The sequence below is a fragment of the Eumetopias jubatus genome, unplaced genomic scaffold, assembly GCF_037043125.1.
Source record: "Eumetopias jubatus isolate StellerSeaLion01/CBP00866 unplaced genomic scaffold, mEumJub1_p1.0 scaffold_6, whole genome shotgun sequence".
Taxonomy (NCBI): Eukaryota; Metazoa; Chordata; class Mammalia; order Carnivora; family Otariidae; genus Eumetopias; species Eumetopias jubatus.
In genome coordinates, this window is record NW_028274812.1 from 88,077,777 (window position 1) to 88,088,711 (window position 10,935).

A 10,935-nucleotide genomic window follows, 5' to 3' on the forward strand; every position below is an offset into this window, starting at 1 on the left:
AATGCTGGAGGAAAAAAAGTAAAAGAGCTGGTCAAAGGATATCAAAAGACCTATGGAGTGATATGGTCATAAATACCATGCTTATATATTTTTAAAATATTTCTTCCAAGTTTTTATGTAAATTCCAGTTAGTTATTATACAGGGTAATATTAGTTTCAGGTGTAAGATTTAGTGCCTCATCACTTATGTACACAACACCCAGTGCTTAATCCCTATCACCCATTTAACCCATCCCTTTGCTTACCTCCCCTCCAGGGATCCTCAGTTTGTTCTCTATAGCCAAGAGTCTGCTTTCTAATTTGCCTCTCTTTTTTTCCCCCTTCCCATATGTTCATCTGTTTTGTTTCTTAAATTCTACATGAGTGAAATCATATGGTATTTGTCTCTCTCTGACTGACATATTTCACTTAGCATAATATATTCTAGCTCCATCCACGTTGTTGCAATTGGCAAGACTTCTTTCTTTTTATGGCTGAGTAATATTCCATTATATATATATATATATATATATATATATATATATATATATATATATATAGACACACACAAACACACACATATGTACAGCACATCTTCTTTATCCATTCATTAGTCGATGGACATTTGGGATCTTTCCATAATTTGGCTATTGTTGATAGTGCTGCTATAAACATCAAGATGCATGTATCCCTTCAAATCAGCATTTATGCATCCTTTGGGTAAACACCTAGGAGTGCAATTGAATATCATGCTTAATAGAGTTCTTATCCCCACTGGATGATTCAGATCCTGATGGTCATCTTGAATTTAGTAGACATATTATTTAGGATAAATTATTGCCCAAAATGTTGTTGAATATCTTTTTTTTAATGTGATAAGGAGATATTGACCAAGGTTAGATGGTAGACTAGGCAGGAAAAAGTTATAACAAGCCAGCCTGTGATCAATTTCTTTCTTTCTTCTTTTTTTCTTTTAAACATAAGGTGCCAATGGCACTTTATTTTTTCTTTTTAACATCCTGTTCTTTAGCTTCCTCAGCCCATTTTGCTTAGATGCAGAGCCAGGCATTGACACGTGCCATGCAAGGATTGGCCAATACCTTAAAGTTCTTCTCTTCCTCTGTAATGACTCTGGTTTTCTCCTTCGTATAGATATTTGGCATCTGCATGACTGGCCCTGTCAGCTCTGTAGCCAATTTGAGCTCTTCAGCAGAACTGTCTCCTTTCTTGGGGGCTGAGGGATTCCTGGGAAAGAGGATGAGCTTGGAGTGGTACTCCTTCAGCCATTGGTCATTGACCTGCATGGACTCAGTTCCACCTTCTTGGATCCACTGAGATCCCAATGGTCCATGCCACCTTCTTGTGGATGCCAGCCACCCATAACTCTTTCCAGCTGAAGCCCCTGCTAGTTCACACTTTGGTATGATACCTCACAGTGGGGCACCTCACAATGAGCCCGACAGGTCCTGGTGGGGAGGGCACAGGGCAATGGGGCTTGCCTTGGCTTGCCAGACCTGGTGTCTGCAGATCTTCCTTGCAGGCTGGTTGAACCATGTGGCCACGCACAGCTGCCAGTTCTTGTGGAAGTAGGGCTTCAGGATCATGTCATTCTGGCTGGGCACTATGGCTACTGCCTATGGGCCTGGGGGCAGTGGAGAGGGGAGTGAGTCAGGGCCCAGGCTCTGGCTAGATGCAGAGCCTAGGCCCAAACTTCTCCTGTGTGATCAGTTTCTTCTATGATTAATGGATGAGGGGACACTTTGGAGGAAAGAAAAAAAAAAGGCAGGTGACCTAGTGTAATTTCCTTGTAAATATGATAATTGAATGTCTTGGGAAATAGATTAACGATACTAGTCATTAGCTATGCAGTACTCTTAATGTCCCTGGATTAGGATTGCTTAAGAAAAATAAACATAATTTGTAGAGAATGTCACATAAACTATACAAGTCTCTGGAGAATAAGACATAGATATTTCATAACATCTTGTTGTATGGGCTAACCTGTGAACCTCTTATAGAAACCTTTCCTATTATTCTGGAGCAGAAAGTATGTGTATAATGTGTATAATGAAAGGAAGGGCCCATGGAGCCACATGGGATGCTCTCTCCCCTGACTACTTGATCTTTAAAATTATTAGTAAGGTTTGATACAGTGTAAATTCTCTTATATGATTCTAGTTTGGATTGTTTTGGATTCTAGAAACATTAATTTACTGAAAAATAATATTTTAAGGAGAAATTGGTGTGAAGATTCTAGGCAACTGTTGCATATGATTTTGAATTTTTTTCATGGCTCTAATTTTTTTTTTTCATAGAGTGCTGGTATTATATTCTTATGTCTCTTCTTGCCCCTAAGAGAAAATTGGAGTTGGGGTAATTCAGTGGTAGAGGAATGGAAGAGAACAAGCTCTAGGGGAGATGATAGGGCGGCTAATTGAGAGAAGCAATCCCCAAATGGGCACTGAGTGAAACCTTTCTGGCTTGCACTGAGCAGAATAAGAAAAATGAGTTGGTCAGATGCTTTTATATATATTGTGGAACATTAATTTCACTGTGGAATCAATAGATTCACTTGAAAATGTGAGAGGTTCCCACTGTCAAAGTTTATGGGGTAGGGACAAATTTGAAGCACTCCTTATTGCTGGCATCATGCTATTATATAGTATCCACTCTGTAGCCCTTATAGAGTGAGCTTGGATAGACAAATGTGATGGCATAAATCAAGATGGATCTCGAAGATTAAAATTTCATTCTATAATTTGTGTGTTCTTAGAATAAACTTAATTGTCCTCTGGTCCATTTCATAGGCCTCTGTGTCTATAACGTATATGCCATTGTTCTGGGTGAATATGCATATTAGATCAGTGAGAATAAAGGAAAACAGGAAGGTTTGTGTAAGATTATTCTGATACTCTACTCTGTTGAGCTTCTTCCTTCACAGATATAACATTTCTGGCTGAAAACAGTCTGACATCTAAGCCCAGTGAGTTAAAAATAGAGAACAAAAACTGGGGAAAATTTTGGCTTCTAAAGAGAGTAAGCTTTCTTCTCCCTTCCATCCTTTGTTGGAAATACATGTCAGCTCAAGTGAATGGTAAATATTGGGCCACTGATAATGTGGGACTCTATCATTCTCTTTGTCTCTCTTTCTAATATCTCTGTACCATCCAGTAATACAGTATGGCAAGATCTCAGGCTGCCCTTGATTGTTTAGTAAAAGACCTCATCCCAGAGGAGGTTTGAGGTATAGATTTGACTGGTTCTGCTGTGTATATCATTTCTTTTCTCCTCCTTGATGTCTAACTTTGGGATTACTTCTCTTCTCTTTCATGTGTGAGTCTAGAAAGTCCAGATTCTGGGCACCCAGAGACCACCAAATCCATTTTTTCCAACTACACCCAGTGGCTACCCAGGGTTGCTGACCAGTTTGAGGTATCATGTCTCTATTTTTAGAACAGGAAAATTTTTGTCTTGTACAACTTTTCTGCATATATCTTTTGCAAATCTGTGACTGGAGTAGGCAAATGGTGAGGGATTTTGGTTTTCAGTATTGTGGTTTTCAGCCAAGTATTATTTCATCCTGACTAGCATCCATGTTGTGCTTTATTGCCGCCTGTGACTCCATCCATTTGGGTTGCTCAGCAGAGAAGGGTGAAAAAGTGAAGCACTACCTATAGTTTTGCAAACATTATATCATATCATGAATATTTGGAAAAGTCAGGGTGAATGCCCCTGATGTCGTATTTCCTTTTCTTGGTGGCACAAAAGGATTAATCAATGTAGGTACACCTGTTAGTTGGGAATGAGGCCAGCATCATTGATTTAAGAGTTCAGCATGTGCAGATGCTGCTAGGGGTCTCTCTTGTATCAATTATTATGGAAGTCATGCTTTAAAAAAAAAAAAGAAGAGGACATTGTGTCTCTTAAATCAACTTCGGTTGGTGGTGATTAACACAGTTGTAAAATTTATCCTTTGAGTAAATAGAGGGTAAGAGACTGAATTCTGGCTTTAATAAGAACATGCCATTTTTCCATAATAACTGTTTAAATCCTTAGACTCATCAGATGTTTAGAGTTAGCATTTGAAACTTAAACTTAACAGCAGACACTTCAACTGATTAGTATGTGGGGGAGGGAAAAATTTAATTATCTGATTGATTTCAAAAAGAATTTAGAGTATGTTTTGTTTTGTAACCCTGCTTTTCCTAATAATCCTGAGTTACCTGGGATGAGAAAAAAAAGCAATTAGGAGTTGAGTAATTGCATGTGTTACCAAAATAAGTACTGTCAATAAAAGAAGAGATACAAACACAAATAATTCAGATTTAATTTCTACTAATTAGTACCAAAAAGAGTCTTTGAGTTTTTTAAACAAACAAAAAAAAAGCATTTGGGTTGTATAGTATCTCTAGTACTCTTTACAACATTTTTTCTTTCTATTCCTTTATTATTTTAGGAATAAGTCAAGATATAATTTCCCTCCCTTTCCTAAGTTTCACCTTTCTCGTTGGATGGGAGTTTTAAAAAGATAGATTTTTGTCACTTCAAATTTGATATTGGAAGAACTAACTTAATCACACCTAATCCATAGATAAGGTAAAATATAGATAAATCAAAACTGATTTTATTTAAATTACTTTTAACAGGGTATTTATGGGCTCTTGGGTGGCTCAGTTGGTTAAGCGTCTGCCTTTGGCTCAGGTCATGATCTCAGGGTCCTGGAATCAAGCCCCACATGGGGCTCTCAGGAAAGGTCCCACTGTGCTCTATTTCTCAAATAAATAAATAAAGTCTTTAATATATATATTTATATATAATTATAAAATCAACCTTTCATTGGGATATGTACAGGGAATATATAACACTATATAAGGTTCTTTTTTTTTTTAAAGATTTTATTCATTTGAGAGAGAGAGAGAGAATGAGAGAGAGCACGAGAGGGAAGAGGGTCAGAGGGAGAAGCAGACTCCCCGCTGAGCAGGGAGCCCGATGCGGGACTCGATCCCGGGACCCCAGGATCATGACCTGAGCCGAAGGCAGTCGCTTAACCAACTGAGCCACCCAGGCGCCCTACACTATATAAGGTTCTAAAAGACTTCAATAAAAATTACATTTTACAGATGGTTATCATTAAGTACCTTTTGAAAAATGGAAATCTAAGGAAATCTTCAAGATTATATGATATTTTAGACACTGGAGTGTTTTAACAGCCAGGATTTTCTATGTGTCATAAACTTTTAAGTCTTATACATATATTATTTAATATGTAATATTCCTTGTGTAGGCATTGTTACGTGAACATTGAAGAAAGGGAATATGTGACTTGGATATGGTAAACTGACAGACTCCAATTCACTCAGACAGTAAACAACATGGCCGGATGTCAAATCCAGTTGTGTCTGAATGAAATATGTACTCATAAACACTATAAGGCCTGGCATGGTAAAAAATATTACATAACATAAGAAATATCCTAAAACCATGAGGTTATGTAGACATATTTCACAGTCTTACTATTTAGTGTTAGTGTTTTTGTATGGCAAGGACATCCGCTCCACAGGGAACAAGATGATATCAATGGGCACTTTTTTCTTTGAAAGTTTAATCTAATTTACATAACTGAGGACCATAAAAATGATTGGGATAACTTTTTATACTCTGAGTTTCATTTGAAAATATTTAACGTTCACCTTTTATTTTTTTGCCTAAAGAGAGTATCTCTCTGTCCAATGCCTTACATAATATGAATAGGAGCCCATGACACCAAGAACTTAAGGGATTCACCCAAAAACACTAACACACCATTAATTAGAAATTAGAATAATCAAAAATATTAAATAAATTAAACTTTGACAAAGTACACTATTGGGAGAAACACATTATACTATTCCTTTCTTCTAATCATATTAACACGTAATACCTTATGGCAAAAATGATGGAGGAAAAACTTAAAAACTGCAAAGATGGGGTAGAATAGGCTCTTAAAAATAGAAATATAAAACATTTTATCAAATAATAATAGAATAATGCAATAAATCTCTCATGCTATGCCCCTATCCAATACCTGCCCCTCCTTTGTATATTTAAGTGCCCAGTAATACTCAACTATAACTTACTAATAAGTCCTTATATTTACATAGTTTTTCTTAAATGTATTTAAATTAATTCTACCATTTTACCTGTGAAAAATGAAATAAGGAGAGCCATCTTTATTTTTTTTATTTTTTTAAATTTCAGGTGTAAAATTTAATGATTCATCAGTTACATACAACACCTAGTGCTCATCACAAGTGCCCTCCTTAATCACCCATTTAACCCATCCCCTCACTTACCTCCTCTCTAGTAACCCTCAGTTTGTTCTCTGTAGTTAAGAGTCTGTTTTCTGATTTGCCTCTTTCTCTCTTTTCCCCCTTCCCATATGTTGATCTGTTTTGTTTCTGAAATTCCACATATAAATGAATCGTATGGTATTTGTCTTTCTTTGACTGACTTATTTCACTTAGCATAATACACTCTAGCTCCATTCATGCTGTTGCAAATGGCAAGATTTCATTCTTTTGATGGCTGAATAGTATTCCATTATGTATTCATATATATATCACATCTTATCCATTCATCAGTCAATGGATATTTGGGATATTTCCATATTTCAGCCGTTTTAAAAATAGAGCTGGTGGGCTCCTAGGTGGCTTAGTTAGTTAAGCATCTGCCTTCAGCTCAGGTCATGATCCCGGAGTCCTGGGATTGAGTCCCACATCGGGCTCCCTGATCAGTGGGGAGTCTGCTTCTCCCTCTGCCCTTCACCCTGCTTGTTGCTCTCTCTCGCTCACTTTCTCTCTCCCTCAAAAAATAAATAAAAATCTTAAAAAAATAAAAATAGAGCTGGAGCAGCTATTTCAGAGGAACTGCCTTGCATGTCTTATTTCCTAAACCTTTGAACTGGGCCACATTCCAACATTCCAAGTCAGCAAGAATGAAAAAATCCCATTTGAAAAGACTGATAAAAATGAATTTTTGCCTAGTTACCACTTTGCCTGACCAGGTAGTGATCTACAAAATGTATAAATCCAGCCCTGCTTATCAGAACAATGAACTCTTCTTAAAAACAACTTACCTAATCTTCTCTTATGTCCATAAAACCCCTGAGTCCACCTCCTGTAAGAGAGGACACTGTTTGGGCTTCTATCTAAGTCTGCATACCCCAAATTGCAATTCTTTGATCCCAAACAAATGCAACCTCTTGAACTGGTTTCTTATTCTAAGTTTCTTCAAGAGTTTCCTCCTTCAGCAACTCCAGCTGGTTTTATATTTAAGAACTATGATCCTTCTTCTTATAAATATTTATCCCAGTGGACCCAAAATTCCAAAGATAATTTGCTATTACAGTGGTCATTTTGGGGCTCTTTTCAACTCACAGAACTTGCCTTGAGAACCATGGATTTAAAACCAGACAGATCAAATGGGATGCTTAATTGGTATTAAATATTTATCCCAGTGGACCCAAAATTCCAAAGATAATTTGCTATTACAGTGGTCATTTTGGGGCTCTTTTCAACTCACAGAACTTGCCTTGAGAACCATGGATTTAAAACCAGACAGATCAAATGGGATGCTTAATTGGTATTTGGAAACTTTAAAATGAACTCAAGACTGATTGCCTCTTTTCAGAATACTGTTTCCAAATTCATAGAGAAAATTTCTCAATGAGAAAAGAATCATAAGGCCTTAAAATTTCTTCTCTTCAGCCTCCTTCTGCCGCCTCAGGCTGCTCTCCCTCTCCCTCTTCTACTTCTCTTTGTTCCTCTATGGCCAAACTCCTTCTTTACCCCCACGATCACAAGGCCTCCCTAGATTCTCCTGTTTCATCCTCTTCACACTGTCCTGTTCCGATGCACCTTTTCAAGGTTAGACCTAGAAGTTACAGTCATGAACATTTTATATGCTCCCTAGACGAAGGCTGAATTGAGAGCTATTGCTAAGGAGTTTCAAGAGTTTCTGAAGACCCTCATCAGTTTGCTGATAAATTTAATATTGACATCCAATCCTAATACTCTGGTTTATCCGATCTTTATCAGTTGGTCCATCTACTTGTTGGAAAGGGTCATGGTCAGCATTGGATGCTGAAGGCTGAATGCCATTAGATGATCTCCAGTGGTCTTACTGAAGTACAGGATTCCTGTTGGGTGCATTGCTAAAGCTATACAGGAAGCCATTCCCCATATCTTCCCTAAAGTCATTGACTGGAATAAAATCCAGACATGTACTCAAAAGCTTGATAAACCAGTTTATGACTGCTATAATAAGTTTCAAATTGTTTTTTTAATATTCTTTTTTTTAAGATTTTTATTTATTTATTTGTCAGAGAGAGAGAGAGAGAGAGAGCACAAGTGGGAGCAGTAGAGGGAGAGGGAGAAGCAGGCTCCTCACTGAGCAGGGAGCCCGATGCGGGACTCGATCCCAGGACCCTGATGAGATCATCACCTGAGCCGAAGGCAGACGCTTAACGACTGAGCCACCCAGGCGTCCCAAGCTTCAAATTGTTTTTAAGGAAAACTCAGGGCTACCTTTAGATGTTGATTCCATCCAGATGGCTTTCAATTCCATGTTTGCAAATGACTTCTGTCGTGAATTCTCTCTACTGGTAAAATGGACTGGGATGAGATGGGAGGCTATGTTTATCCTGATCTAGTCAGTCTAGCCAATCAATTAGCTAGACCCCTTGAGGATGCTACCTAAAGGAAGGCAAATAAAATCTAAATTTACAACTCCAGCAGATGTCTGCTTCTTCTCAGAGGCCATGGCAATCAAAAACTAGACCAGCAGCTTCTCCTAAAAATATTTGCCATGTTTGTAAAAAAACCCAGACACTGGAAAAAAGACTGCCTTAAACAGAAATACCAAAGGCAATCCTCTAACACCAAATCTTCAACCTCTCTAAGGGACAGAGGCTGCTCCCGGAAACACAAAAGGTCTTTCTGATTTTGCTCCTTAATCATCTCGGTGAAACTTCCGTAATGATTGGAAGTGAGGTTCTTACCACTTTAATTGACACTGGCCCAACTTTTCTGCGTTCATCCTCAGACAATCCCTTACTAGGAGTACTGAAAAAATTCCACTGGTGAGAATTTCTAATAAACCCTTAACAGGTTATAAGCCTCTTTCTTTACCTTTCCAATTAGTCCCTCTTCAGGACAGTCATTTCTTTTTACTAGTCCACTCAGCTCCTGTCCATCTACTTGGAAGAGACTTCTTAGAAAAATACCACACTGCCATCTCTTTTTTCCGAAAAAGGGAAATTATTCTTAAAATCAATTCAACCTCACCTATAACTGGCAGCATTGGAAACCATTCAATACCTCTAAAAGTCTTTCCCCTTAAATCAGCTAATAAGGACACTGAGAGTTTAATTCTCTTGGAAAAATCCCTAAAGGACTTATGGCAAAATCCACAACAGATATCAAGCAGACCATTCAGCTTCCCCAGTAAAGATTCAAGTTGATCAAGCAAACCCCTCCTTAATTATCAGGCAATACCCTTTAAACTTTGAAGCTATTGCAGGAATAAAACCAATTATAGAGGAATGCAAGACTCAAAAACTTATAGTCTCTTGTATCAGTCCTTGTAGTACACTCATCCTTTCTGTAAAGAAACTTCATGGACAAGGGTGGAGGTTTGTCCAGGACCCCAAAGACCCATCAATAGCACTGCCACTTCCTAACACTCAGTTCTCTTTAACCTTCACACTCTCCAACCTCCATTCCCACAAAGAGTAAGTTTTCTTCTATAATTGATTTCTGGAGTGCTTTCTATAGTATCCCTGTGGATCCCCAAAAGCCAATTTTTATTTGCCTTCATTTGGGAAGGACAGCACTCAACATCTTTCTGCAAGCCGACTCATCTCTTCCAATTTTAACTTCTTTTAACCCTACATTAGATCTTGCTGCATTTTAATCAATTAATTAATTTATTTGTTTATTTATTTTAAGAGATTACCGTTGAACCTCCTCCACAGGACCCGTTGCCTCCTGAATGCAGGGGGCGGGCTTTGGGGCCACCTCCAGGGGCTACCCGAGGCGCGGCGCGGCTCACTGCTTGCTTTGCGCCCTACTCGCACTTTGCATCTTAGGCGTTGGAGCTGACCAGGCCCGCGGGGAGGTAGTGGCCATGCATCTGCAGCCTGCTTCAAGGGTCCCAGGTGACCACAGAGGGAGGGGCGGGAATCCCGCTCAACCGCCTGGCTCCGCCTCGGGAGCCAGGGGGCGGGGCGGGAGCCGGGGGGCGGGGCGGGAGCCGGGGGGCGGGGCCGCAGACAAGGTCCCTGGGATTCCTCTGCAACCCACAGTACCACGGGACCCGCTCCCAACAGGAAGTCTCCCATAACTCTTCTCCCTTTAGCTGTTGAGTAGACACGCCACGACTGTCTAACCTTGGTCTGATCTTAGACTGGTCTAACTGACCAACTGCTGACACCTAGAGCTGACTTGCAGAAAACTCTATTATTAATGTGAACTCTCTTGGTTTACTGATGGTTCCTATTTAAGGAATAATGGGGAAATACTGTGCTGGGTGGGTCCACTATTACCACTACCTTCCAAATAACGGAAGCAGCTCCTTTACCAGTGGCTACTTTAGCACAACAGGCAGAATTTTATGCTCCAAATACATAGAGCTTTTACATTTTAGCAAAAGAAAAAACAGTCACAACACCTTTGTAGTTGTTCATGATTTGGGTTTGTCTTGAAAACAAGATTTTTAACCTCTGGAGGGTATTAAATTAAAAATATAGCTTTTGCCATTGAATTGTTAGATTTAATTGAACTCCCTTCCTCCCCCCCATTATCAAGTTCCCTGGGCATTCAAAATTAGAATCAGATGAGCTATAGGAAATAATTTAGATGATCAAGCAGCAAAAACAGCCCGTCTTAAATTCCACTGAACCTAATAATTTCATAGCAA

General features: G+C 38.9%; 1 pseudogene; it reads right to left on the bottom strand.

Annotated features, from left to right (window-relative positions):
* Positions 1-977: 977 nt before the first annotated feature.
* LOC114204598 (large ribosomal subunit protein eL13 pseudogene) lies at positions 978-8,975 on the bottom strand (annotated as a pseudogene).
* Positions 8,976-10,935: the final 1,960 nt, after the last annotated feature.